General features: G+C 35.4%; 1 protein-coding gene and 1 long non-coding RNA gene across 10 annotated transcripts in view; one reads left to right on the forward strand and one right to left on the reverse strand.

The window, feature by feature from the left end:
- The window catches only part of LOC105215883 (sulfotransferase 1 family member D1), a 524,336-nt gene that overhangs the window by 349,906 nt on the left and 160,813 nt on the right, over positions 1–13,617 (reverse strand). The window lies entirely within an intron of this gene.
- On the forward strand, positions 1,480–2,567 carry LOC128921434 (uncharacterized). Its single transcript, XR_008470892.1, has 3 exons — positions 1,480–1,995; positions 2,052–2,332; positions 2,390–2,567. It is a non-coding gene; the product is annotated as an uncharacterized LOC128921434 (long non-coding RNA).

Consider the following 13,617-nt stretch of genomic DNA (forward strand, 5'->3'; position numbering starts at 1 on the left):
AACACCACTAAATTCTTTACATACTCGCCGTTATTATTTTTTGCCAACTCAAACTGTTGTCGACGTCATGAGTCATGGCTGTGTGTGTGTTGACGCTTTTAATAACTTCATTTTTGACACATGACGCGCGGATGAGCGCGCAGGCGAGCGGAAATGTGCGAAGTGAAATGGTGCGAGAAGCGGCAATGCAATAATGTGCGCCAGTTGGCCAATTGCTATTTCGTCTTGTTTTTGTCGCCATGTCGCGCCTGTTGGTGGCTTTTAACTAATTGCCGCTCGGAACTGTCATTCATTACGGAGTTTTTACACTCTGGTTGTTGTCCACTTTTTGTTGCCTTTGCTGTCAACAATAATAAAATAGCCATACACATTTCTCGAAATTTTTTTCGAACATTAAAAAGTGTTTCTGAAGAGAGGGAAATGCTTGCATGATATATAAAAAGTGAACGCAATTTATGCAATTAGCGGTAATATTAAAGAAGTTTTTTTATCGACAAATTTATAGGCGGCCCGTCTCAACGCCTGTTCAAAATATTATGATTTTTATGTCCATGTTGATATTTATCACATGTCTACATGTACCATGGATAAGTTTGAGGCTTTATCGAACCTCTTCCAGAAATTAGATTTTTAATCAATTCCTAAGGCTACCACAGTTCCATTGGTTACCATTTAATACGTCTGAGCCTGTCACCCTCAATATGTATTTGCTTAGAGAAAAAGAGGTAATTCTAGACAGATTGTTTTGCGAATTTGTTAGCTGAAAGCACCTTGTATTTACTATATATACTAACTAACATTCTCAAGATCATAATTTATGCACATACATATATACATATAGTAATTTGTACAAATGAAGAAAAACCCTGCGAAAAAATTATTATTTTTTTTTTCAAAAATATGTACGATATAAGACAGTATAATTTATTGCATACAGACTCGAATTACTACCGGATTTTCTGGCAGATATCTTGAAATACTCTCAGTTGTCATGTTTTTGCAAACACAGTTTAGATCACATCGTGACTTTCTTATTTTAATTTTGTAAAATGGTCGCAAAAGAATACAGTGGAATTTCTATATCTCGAATCACCATAATCCACAAAAAACTTCGAATCAGAGATACTTCGAATTATACACAGTTTTATTAATTTTCTTCGCAAAAAGTTTCATTTTCATATATACATATGTAAGTTTAAAAATGTATTCTGTAATTTTGTTTGATGCAGTTTGCTACTGTTTGGCTCTTGATGTATTTATTCCATGCCTTTGTTGCATAATTTGTGCAATCCATAAGTGTAATAAAATATTTTTTGTCCACCTCCATACGATATAGAGGGAAGCTTTTAAAATTATGCCTCGATAGTAAAATTTTAAATTTTGTCCTGGTCGAAGTTTGAGTTTTGGAATTTCCACTGTATATTATTTCATTTCAAAAATATGGTATGGTAACCTAATTGTTTGATTTCTTAAAGTTTTTCAAACGAAGCATAATAATTTTACTTACTGCTTTCCCTAAATAAAAGCGTCGAGCGGAACGTTTTTTATCGCACAGGGTTAAGTTTACATCAAAAGTTGACACTGTTTACTTCAATTGTGATTTTCTTATTGTGAAAAGAAGGAAGGTGTCAAAATAATTTACTTGAATTGTGATTTTAAACTTTCATTTTTTTAAGAAAAAAACGTGATATAAAAATAATAATTTCAAATTATGGATGACATTGATGATCTTGAGGATTTATTACTATTGAATATGATTGCACGTGGACAGCGCAGTGGAAATCAAGAGATTTTCAGAACACGTAAAAATCATGGATTTTACTCAAGCGGTGTTAATTAAAAAAAACCCAGAGCTATTTGTAAAATCAACAAGATTTACTCATGAGCAGTTCAAAGTATTATTAAATTTGGTTGAACCATGGTTACGAAAGAATGACAAAAGTACTCGCGCAGTAGTCCCATTGAATCAGAGCAGAGATTGTACATAATCTTGCAGTAAGTACGAATAAGAAAAGTTGTTTAAATTATTGTTTACTTTATGTTATTTCTAGTTTCTTGGCTGATGGCAGCCATGTTACCTATGAAGTTTCGAATTGGACTAGAGACAGCCAGGTCCGTCGTTTTAGAAAAGTGTGAAGTATTGTGGCGAATATTGGCAAGTAGTTATGTTAGTCCACCTACTAATGCGGAATGGAAACAAATTTCGGAGGATTTTTGGAATGCAACCAAATTACCACATTGTTTAGGGACAATATATGGTAAACACGTGCAAATAAATTGCCCGCCTAATTCAGGATCAGAATATTTTAATTATTAACAATTTAATAGCATCGTAAGTACATAAGTGAATGACCAAAAAGCAAACTAAATAAAAATTTTGCACATATAGGTTTTACTTGCAGCTTGCGACAGCAATTATTCTTTTAAGTTTGTGACGTTGGCGCGTATGGCAGTCAAAGCGATGGCGATGTGTTTAGGAATTCTCAGTTTGAAAAATTATTTCAAATAAATCTATAAATCAGTTCCCAGTTGCAACAAATTTGCCCAACTCAGAAATAATATTTCCATACTACTTCGTGGCTGACGCCGCATTCCCTTTAAAGGAAAACATAATGAAGCCATATGCAACAGTTACTGATGTCAATAAAGAAGTGTTCAACAAAAGTTTGGGTAGTGCTAGAATACGAATTGAGATTGCTTTTGGTAAAAAAACTATTCCTTACAGACATGGAAGTATGTTGCATAATTTTTACAAATTTGTTGCCTTTAAGGTATACTAACTTCTCGATGGAGAGTTTTGAGAATATTCATATCCTTTTCGCCGGTAAAGATAATACAATTTTGTTTCTATATTTTCAGGTTGTATTAAGCAACAAAAGTGCTTTATAATGCCCTTATTTTCGGTAAGGTCAATGGTACTGCTGCAGACGAAACAAACAATTACAATTTGACAAGACAGACACGATTTACTAACAGCCAATACATCGATTCAATCAGCTCTTAATATTTTAAGAGTTAATATTTTTCTTAAATTTTTATACTCTCGCAACAAAGTTGCTACGAGAGTATTATAGTTTTGTTCACATAACAGTTGTTTGTAAGTCTTAAAACTAAACGAGTTAGATATAGGGTTATATATATCAAAACAAGTAAGGAAAGGCTAAGTTCGGGTGCAACCGAACATTTTATACTCTCGCAATTTATAGCTATATTTTTATTAACAAAACATACAATTTGACCCATATATTCGCATTAATATATATTTCACATATTAACCGAAAACACATAAAGTGTAATAACTAAGCCATAAATAAAGTTAAAATTTGGAACAAATGATCGCACTAGGAAGGGGCATATTTCGATGTAATTATTTTGGGAAAGTGGGAGTGGCCCCGCCCCCAAATCGGTTATTTGTATATATCTCGCAAACCAATAAAGCTATATAAACCAAACTTTCTGCAGTCGGTTCTCTTACGTACCCCACCACACACCATGAAGTTAGTTGAAATCGGATAATAACCACGCCCACCTCCCATACAAAGGTTAGGTTGAAAATTACCTAAATTGAGTTTATTCAGTAACAAAAAACGCCAGAAACACTAAATTTCACATGAGAAATGGCAGATAGGAGCTGCACTCAGTTTTTTTTTACAAAATGGTAAATGGGCGTGGTATCGCTCACTTATGGGTCAAAAACCATATCTCAGGAACTACTCGATCGATTTCAATGAAACTTGGTTTGTAATAGTTTCCTTACATCCCAATGATATTTTGTGAAAATAGCCTCACGCCTACTTCCTATATACCGGAACTTTGAAGATGATCTGAACCGTTTACTTTACAATATATAAAGTAAGTACTAGTGAAGAAATCGGTGCAGAACTTTGCACAAACACTACGTTTATCGTATGGCAGCCCCATTATAAACATCGCCGAAATCGGACCATAGGTTTTTAAGGCCCCATATATCGAACACGAGGGCCTCGGTGCTTCTAACCTAATATTATGGTTTCCAACTTTCAATGGACTTTATACAATATATATAACGAATATGTGGGTCAAATTGTGTATTATATAATATGAATAAAGTTAAATAAATAAATTGCGAGAGTATAAAATGTTCGGTTACACCCGAACTTAGCCCTTCCTTACTTGTTTATAATTGATTTTATTTAAAAATATTTCAAATAAAAATTTACTTTAAATGTGTAACAAAATATTTTATTAATATTTAGATAAAATAAACAAATATTTACAGATTTAATATTTAATAAGTAGGGAATTATTAATTTTTAGTTATTTTCCTGTTAATTAAATTTAAAATTTCAATTTTAACATCGTCTACTTCACCTTCTGTGAGCCTATCTAATTTGCTCCTCAGCATACCAAAAAAGTGTTGGTACTTACTTATCTATTGTTGTTGTTGTTGTTGGTTCTTCGTACTTCCTCTTCATAGCCATAACTACTTCCGTGCACAGACCATCGCTGCTACGTTTTCTATTTTTGCTGGTGCTTGCGCGACATTTCACTATTACGGACCATTCAATGCTTGGTCCAAATCAGCGGAAACGTTGCTGGTTGTACTAAAAATTAAGAGTTAATATTTTTCTTAATTTTTTTACATAATTATATGAATAACAATTTTTAATATCTGGCAGGTTCCATAGATTCCATAGAAAATTCCATGCTTGCCGCATACTTCCATGCAGGTCCAAGCTTTTGTTGAGATCCGAAGGGAAGATTTTCGCAATTTTTTATTTTTCTATATTTATCGACTCTTCCACTTTATTTTGCATTCCTTAGCTAAATAAAACATTTTATTAGTGATTCCCAAACTATTTTTTTTTTTTAAATACCTTACCCAATATATTTATTTATTTCGAAATTTCTTCCCAAACTCTCTCTTTGTATTTTACTTCCTTTTATTTTGGGTTTCTTTTGTCAAAAAGACAAGGATTACCGTGAACAAATTCAATAATTCTTTCACAAGAATTCTAAAATTGTTACAAAATGAAATGTTTACACTTGCACGAATTAAATTATTAATAGTACTTACATCCATTTGACACAATTAACTTCGCAAGTTAACTAATATGTGAATATATATAATTTTTCGCTTTTTTGGACAAACAAATTGCAGGAAATAAGAGAAATGGCAATTATTCCGTTTTCGCAGCCAACTTTACTTCTTAACGTGCTGTCAAAATATAATTTACGCTATACAAATTGTATGGACGTGAGGATTTTTTGACGGTAATTTGCCGCTGCCGCTTTTATTTAGGGAAAAAGTGACTTTATTTGCAGAGACCACTCAGTTCATTGCATGGAAGAATGGATATATCGGCGAGATCCATGACAAGACTTATTCCAGATCATTGCCACATAAAAGGCTACCGTCGATCAACTGTTCATCATCTGACAACACTTTTGACAAATTTAAGCTCAAACAAGTAAGGAAGGGCTAAGTTCGGGTGTAACCGAACATTTGATACTCTCGCAATTTATTTATTTAACTTTATTTATATTAAATAATACACAATTTGACCCACATATTCGTCATATATATTGTATAAAGTCCATTGAAAGTTGGAAACCATAATATTAGGTTAGAAGCACCGAGGTCCTCGTGTTCGATATATGGGGCCTTAAAAACCGATGGTCCGATTTCGGCGATTTTTAGAATGGGGCTGCCACACTATTAACATAGTATTTGTGCAAAGTTCTGCTTCGATATCTTCACTAGTAGTTACTTTATATATTGTAAAGTAAACGATTCAGATTGTCTTCAAAGTTCTGGTATATAGGAAGTAGGCGTGGTTATGAAGCGATTTGGCCTATTTTCACAACATATCATTGGGATGTAAGGAAGCTATTAGATTATTATTATATGAGATATGGTTTTTGACCCATAAGTGGGCGACGCCACGCCCATTTTCCATTTTGTAAAAAACTCTGAGTGCAGCTTTCATCTGCCATTTCTTATGTGAAATTTAGTGTTTCTGACGTTTTTCGTTAGTGAGTTAATCCACTTTTAGTAATTTTCAACCTAACTTTTGTATGGAAGGTGGGCGTGGTTATGATCCGATTTCTTTCATTTTTGGACTATATTAGGAAGTGGCTAAAAAACACGACTGCAGAAAGTTTAGCTTATATAGCTCTATTGGTTTGCGAGATATGTACAAAAAACTGAGTAGGGGGCGGGGCCACGCCCACTTCCCCAAAAAAATTACATCCAAATATGTCCCTTCATAGTGCGATCCTTCATACCAAATTTTATTTCCATAGCTTTATTTATGGCTTAGTTATGGCACTTTATGTGTTTTCGGTTTTCGCCTTTTTGTGGGCGTGGCAGTGGTCCGATTTTGCTCATTTTCGAAAGCATCCTTCCTATGGTGCCAAGAAATAAATGTGCCAAGTTTCATCAAGATATCTTAATTTTTACTCAAGTTACAGCTTGCACAGACGGACGGACGGACAGACAGACAGACATTCGGATTTGAATTCCACTCTTCACCCTGATCACTTTGGTATATATAACCCTATATCTAACTCGTTTAATTTTGGGTGTTACAAACAACCGTTATGTGAACAAAACTATAATACTCTCTTTAGCAACATTTGTTGCGAGAGTATAAAGATACAAGTGGCTACTTCAGTGGCAAGAGTTGTCGATACGATCAACCACTCTTTTGTCCACTGTCAAGTCACCGACAGACTCAGTTCGCCGCTGCGTCGTTTTTCATATGTTTCATCGTTTCTGTCTCTAACGGTTGTTCCCGATCGTATTGTAACGCATCATTCGTGGTGGCTTTTGTGGCATCATCCCAAAGAGAGTTGTGGTAGGGATGGAAAGAGCGCGAGCGGAATCGATTTTTGATTTCGGAATTGACTTCTAGTTTTTCGATTCTGGAAGTCAATTAATCAATCCCGATAGTCGACTTTTGTGACTTAAGTTGACTTTTTATAAATTAAGCAACTCGTACACGAAATTCGTTAGATATATCAATATTTTATTAAATATTTTTTTAGTTTTTAACATATAAAAAGTATTTTATGATTTCATTGCATACATTTTGGTATTGGATAATAAAATTGCTTTTTTTAATTAATAAACAAAAAATTTAAAAATAAATAACTACGAAAACCACATTTCTTCGCCGATTGATCTTAAAAATATTAGCTCATTAATGTGCTGAGGTGATAAGCGACTCCTCAACTGATTTGCGATAAGTCCTGCATGTGAAAATAATCGCTCACAGGGTACAGACGTTGCAACTATTGGCAAGTACTTTTTAGCTACATTCCAAAGATACGGATATTCATATTTCATACTTTCCCACACAGTGAACGGATTAGGATTTTGTTTCCAATTGACAGCCGGGCGTGTCAAATATTGTCGTAATTGTATTGGTAATCCTCCAGCCTCATCAGAATCTGCAAGATTGGAACTACAACTCACAGTGTTATCAAAATAAGACCATAAATCATCATTGTCATCGTTCGTTTTCTGAGATTCCGGACCTTGTACAGCTAATATCTCATCTTGAGGGTTAATATTTGCCACCGTTGCTGCCAATGCTAATTTTCGTTCTGTCTTGACAAGATCAGCTACACAAAAAATTATATTAAGATTAAACTAAACCATAGAAATAATCAAATAATGTTTGCATAATCAACCTACCGACATTAGTTACCGCTCGTGCAGAATCCCGAATACTTTGAAAACCAAACTTTTTATAACGAGGATCAACCAATGTTGCACAAGCGTTCAGTTTTACAGATTCAATATTGCCGTATTTTGTTTCGATGTCTTGAACCATTCTCTTTTTCAAATGTCGCCCAATTAAAGTTTCTGGCGTTAACTCTTCAATTTTCTGGAAAATATAAAATCAATTCATTCAATAAAAATTCAAAACAAGATAATATTGCAATAGCTTTGCTAGTTTAATAATGGAAACTTACTTTTCTAAGACTTGAAATCAAAGGAATGCACTTGCTCAATGTTACACATTTCTCAAAACAAACTTCTTGAGTTATTTGCAAGAGAGGTTTTAAGATGTCACGAACTTCTACTAACGCATCGATTTCCTCACCTGTGATCATGTTAGGTGGCTTAGCTTTCGAAGATTTGTCCATCTTCACTTGTAAAAGCACTTTACTGACATGATCAGCAAGCACAATGAAACGGTCAACCATTTCAAAACAGGAGTTCCATCTCGTTCGCACTTCCTGAATTAATTTCAGACGAGAATTTTCAGGCTTGTCCTTCTGTAATTTCAGCAGCTCTGTAGTCGCTCTTTCACTTTGTCGAAAGAATGTGACAATTTGTTTAACTTTTGACAATAGCTCACGCAATGACGATTGCTCAGTATGATCTGTAATTAAGTCTTCAAGATTGTCAATAGCATCATTTTCATCAGCGGGTAAGTCGGAAACTTGATTTCGAGATTCAGATGCAGGTGGAGTAATATTAACTTCGATAAGGCGCTGACCAATATTATTTATTACATGTCCAAAACATGAAATATGTTTCCCATCGCCGAACTCACTTTTAATAGCTCCTTTGATGTTTGCGCCCCCGTCTGAAACGAATGCTGCTATTTTACTATCATCAAGACCTCAGTCATTGCATATATTTCTTAATTTCAAGCTCAAATTTTCTATTGTTTTCCTCTTTTCCATGAGATAAGCGCCCAGCTCAACAGTCTTCATCTCAGTTTCTGTGAAGAAAGGTTAATATGTCAATAAAGTTAGATATTTGAAGATAAAACTGAATGTAATGATTTTTGAAAATAAAATCAGTAACTGACCTTTCAGATAGTGAACTGTTAAGCCAAGATAGCTTTTCATTGTGTGTTGGTGACTACAGATATCAGTAGTAATACACACAGATTCAGTCTGTCGCAGTTCAAGTTTTATTTTATTCGACAAATCTTGATATTTACGACTCATAGCATTAGTTATAGTTGGCTCACAGGGTATGTGATACAACGGTTGCAGTGTTTTAATAAATTTTGTGAATCCTGGTCTTTCTGTGGTACACAGAGGCATATTATCAACAGCGATCATTCGTAAAAGAGCTGTGGTAGCTTGATCATATCTACGTCCACCAGCTAGGAAACAATGAAAATGCATGATAGAAGAAATTAATAAGATTAACGTTGTTTCCTAATTTAAGTCAATACTACCTGAAAAAGAATTAGCATTGTTGATACAACGATCCATAGGACCTTGGACCTGAGATTGTACTGTGGTATTTTCTTGAACAGATGATTTAGTTTGAGGTACCAAAGCAACCGATGGAACAGATGATTCGACAGCGACTAAAACCTAAGAACAGACATGATTAAGTTAAGTATCAATATAAAAAATGAAATTGTCTGTGGAGAGGAATAATTTATGCACAAACTTTAAAAAGTTCTTCAAAAGCTCTTACTTTTTTAGGCTGAACTTCGAAATCATTGTGACTGTCATTCAATCTTTTCTGAGTTTGTTTTTCATTACTTGACGGAGGAGCAATCTTGTGAGCACATTGTAAGTGCATCATTGTTGATGTGCTTTTATTAAACAAAAACTGTTTATGACATAAATCACACTTAACTTTACTGCCATTGTTAACTTTTGTGCAATAGGCCCATATCAAACTGGGAACCAATCAGAATATCAGAAAGAGGCTATTTATAAGGAAACGCTTCGATTGGTACTTTGTATTGTGCTTTTAAAAGGAATCTTATAGTGATTATCTTAATTCGTCAACTGTCAAAGTCATCGAGTAAAGGCCGATTTTAATCGATTCAAGACAGGCTTGAATCGATCCAAAAAAGTCTATTATTTCTAATAAAAGATCGATTTTCGGCTAAAGTCAGAGTCGATTTTTCCATCCCTAAGTTGAGGTGTTAACACACGCGGTCAACGGCCATGAAATTATCCTTTTTACGGTTGAAAAAAGTTTCACTTTTCAAGAAGTTTTTAAGAAGCAAAATGGAAAAAACTACTCAGAAGCTTCCGAGGACGTAAACAATGTTATTCTAGGGGGTTCAACGCGGTCACCATCCTATTTTGATACTGGGACTTAAATATGTTTGGAAAATGCGTGGAAAAGCAGTTAAGTAATAATCTCTTCGATGTTGAGCCTTGAATATACCCGTCATATTCTGCTCCAGCACACAAGGGAATGTCACCCAACATTGGCTTAAAATCAATTTTGCGGTTTTTGCTTTGAATCCAGTGGACTAAAGATTGTGGTCAGAGCTTTTATAAGATAACTGAAACAAACTTAAAAATAACGACCTTCATCGATAGTACATTCGTCGTTCAGAATTCTCGTAAATAAATTCTTATCTAATTCATGTCAATTTGCAGTTCGCATTAAACGCCAATTGCACATTTTGTGAAAATGCACGTGCTGCTCTCTCTTTCTCTTGGCTGAAAATCGTGCGTATTTCATTGTTGTAAGTGCTTAAGTACGGTTTGGCTGACATTTGAGTGCATTCGAGAGCATTAAAAATTGCAGTCACGCGTGTCATTAATGGTAAACCTGAAAAACGTATTGCAGCTGCTGACTGATGAAATCATGACCCACAGCGCGTTTTACTTTCGACCCACAAAATATCGCGGAGCGGAGCAGAGTATCATTTGCTACAACAAAGGAGAGTTATCGGCGGGTTGCACTCGAATGTTTATTAGATTGAAAATCGATAAATGTGCAATTTGCTAATGAAGGACTTATATTGTGTTCACATCACATGGATTTGTTGCTAGAGTAATTGCAAATTAATGTTTTTTAAGGCGGTTGGAAAAATTTTATTATATTTTTTTAAACCAGAAACGATTTAACAAGAGAAAAGAGATCTTAAAATATTTTATTAAATGTCAAGGCGATTTTAAATTTTTGTAGAAAATTATATAATTATGTTTAAAATCGTTAATCGAGCGTACTAGACTCGCTTAAGCCATGCTGCGTCCATCGCAGCTTACGCAAATATTCGGTGTGATTAAATTTCACTTGAATTTCACGTAAACATTTTCAATTAAATTAAAATCGTGCGGTTTGAAGCGTTTTGTGCGCAAACTGAGCAGCTGCAACGCGGATGCTGGCGCCTGGAGCCACTAACGTCACTGCTTAAATGGAATATTTTGCCACGTGCCTGAGGTGCTTTTCGTCACGCGGACGAATGCTCGCAGCACGTGTCACATCCCACACCTGCACATTTAGCTTTGAATGCGATTCACCTACAAATACAAGTGCCAAACAATGCCGCGGCAAGTGGGTGGCTATAATTGACGTGGAAAATAATTAAAAGCTATTATATTGGAGTGCAGCAGAGTGTACAAGCAGGACGAATTAAATACATTAGTATTATTTTTTCCTTATAAAATTGGAAGATTTTATTGAATTGATGATTACACTTGCCACAAAAAATATTATAAGTAGTCCAAATGTCCTTCTCTTCAAACATTTTTGATTAGACTGATTATATGTTTCGAGGATGAAAATGATAACTGTGGGAGAATGATAATATATACTTTTAAGAAAGTGTGTGTAACTGAGCTCTTATGAAATACAAACAAAGTTGGATTTTTATGTGCCGAAGAGGTGAAGCTAAAGCCAGTCCTTTGTGAAGCCTTTGTGAAACTCCTCAAAATTGATGCCCGTGACACTCAGGTGGCGATAAAGCGCTTTGAGCCTTTTACCAATTTGTACAGACTGCTAAGGACTTCTATCATTACGGCGAACCTTACTGAAAGCACATAAGATAGCAACTTGGGTGCCCTTACACAAAAGCTATTCGGCTTTACAGTTCCCAGCGATACCGCTATGACCTGAGACCAAAAAGAGTTTTAAATTAAAATAGCTAGAAGCTATTGATAGAGAGGCTAAGCACTACTTGACTAGCTTTGAGCGAACAGTCAGCCGGCACATATCCAGGATAGGATTGCCCCTCAACTATCCGAGTGAATACTCACCTCCCTGATAGACATATCACTTCTGAGTAATCTATAAGCTACTACCTTTATGGCAGCCAAATCCACTTAAAAACGCTGCATTAATCTGGCACGTAAAGCTGTACTTGTTGCCCAGCTCCTTTCAGAAAGCTCCTCCAAATTTTTTTCTGAACTTACATCCATCCGTTAAAAGGTCACCGCGCCTCTTCTCCACCGGCTACGACCCGCCCACATCTCTTCTTTAGGAATTCAAGCAGAGAACGAGCCGCGAGGATTAGACTCCGCAACACAGTAATTGTAGTAAAAATCGGTATTTTTTTTAATTATCAATAGAGTACTTAATACACCTAATACTTACAAGAACTTCAAACATTCAAAAAGGAACCTCTTAATTGGAGACAAGACATTAAGATAAATTTTTATGAATCTACTTCAAAGAGTTTATTTCGGGTAGACGAAAGCTTTTCAAGTCGTATCTATAAGAGAGCTCCGCTGAAATGAATGCATATGTTTTGAAGTTAGACCTGTGACAATGTCTGAATCATGGCCCGATCAATTCATACTAAATTCTAATTAAGTTCAAGGGGACTACAATAAACCCTATCGAGATCTGAACCACAGAGATTTTTTTTTTTTTCAAACAAATATTATGTATATACAATTCATACCTTATATTCTATGTATTCCCAACTTGAATATCCTTAAATTACTTCCAACTCTTCAGGTACAGGGTACCTTCTACAGTATAGTCAATTGCCATAAATAATCGCAATGGGAATCGAAATGAGATTCACACTCATATTTGTCTATTATCGTCAGTTCGTCTGCTGTCGTGTGCTACGAACGTGATACTGGATGTTTCCAGAGGATTATAAATTCGCACGCACCCAATGGAGTGCACAAATAACCCTTTGTGGCCGGCAAACACTCAAGGCGCACTACTGTACTCGTGCACTCGTATTCGCATGTAATCATTTGCCATATGCAAATTAAGGCACGAGACTCGGCTCTTAGGGCCCTTCACCCCTTTTCGAAACTCCTTCCACCTCCTCCTGTAATAAACTCCCCGGCGGCAGGTACTCACTCGTGTGCACTCGCAATATGTTTTGTTGCTGTTGTCAAACAGTAAATAATATGTGTGTTCCTCGGTGTTGTTGTTATTTTGGCTTAAGCGCATAATGAGATTAAATTTGAGTAAAAAGTTGTCGACTACATGTTTGTACAAGCGTGTGCTCCACCGAAAGGCTTGTGAGCGGCATTAACAAGTGGGTGGGGGTTTCCTTTCTACTTAAGGGGGTCTGGGTGTCTGGGCAAGCGTCGCACTAAATAGTATGTAGGTTAAAAGCGGCTTTTGTTCGAATGAAATGGGTTTAATTGTACCAAGCGAGAGTTGCGCTGAGGGCGTGTAAATTCGCGCGATTTGAGTACGTTTTATTTACATTTGTTATTGTTGGTTTTCCTATGTCCGTTTTACTCGTATTACAATTGCTTTTCGCTTTTGACATGCTCTTGTTAGCTTATTGTTTTTGTTAGCTTTGTTGTTGTCGCGGTGTAACCCCTTTTCAAATAATTTTAATTCGTTGGTTTTCTTTGTCCTTCCGCTCAAGCAGAGCGCTCTGCTTCTCATGCTACTCACTGTAAATGCTTTAAAATTTAATTAATTACATTCGT

This window comes from Zeugodacus cucurbitae, chromosome 4 (assembly GCF_028554725.1).
Source record: "Zeugodacus cucurbitae isolate PBARC_wt_2022May chromosome 4, idZeuCucr1.2, whole genome shotgun sequence".
NCBI classification, from domain to species: Eukaryota; Metazoa; Arthropoda; class Insecta; order Diptera; family Tephritidae; genus Zeugodacus; species Zeugodacus cucurbitae.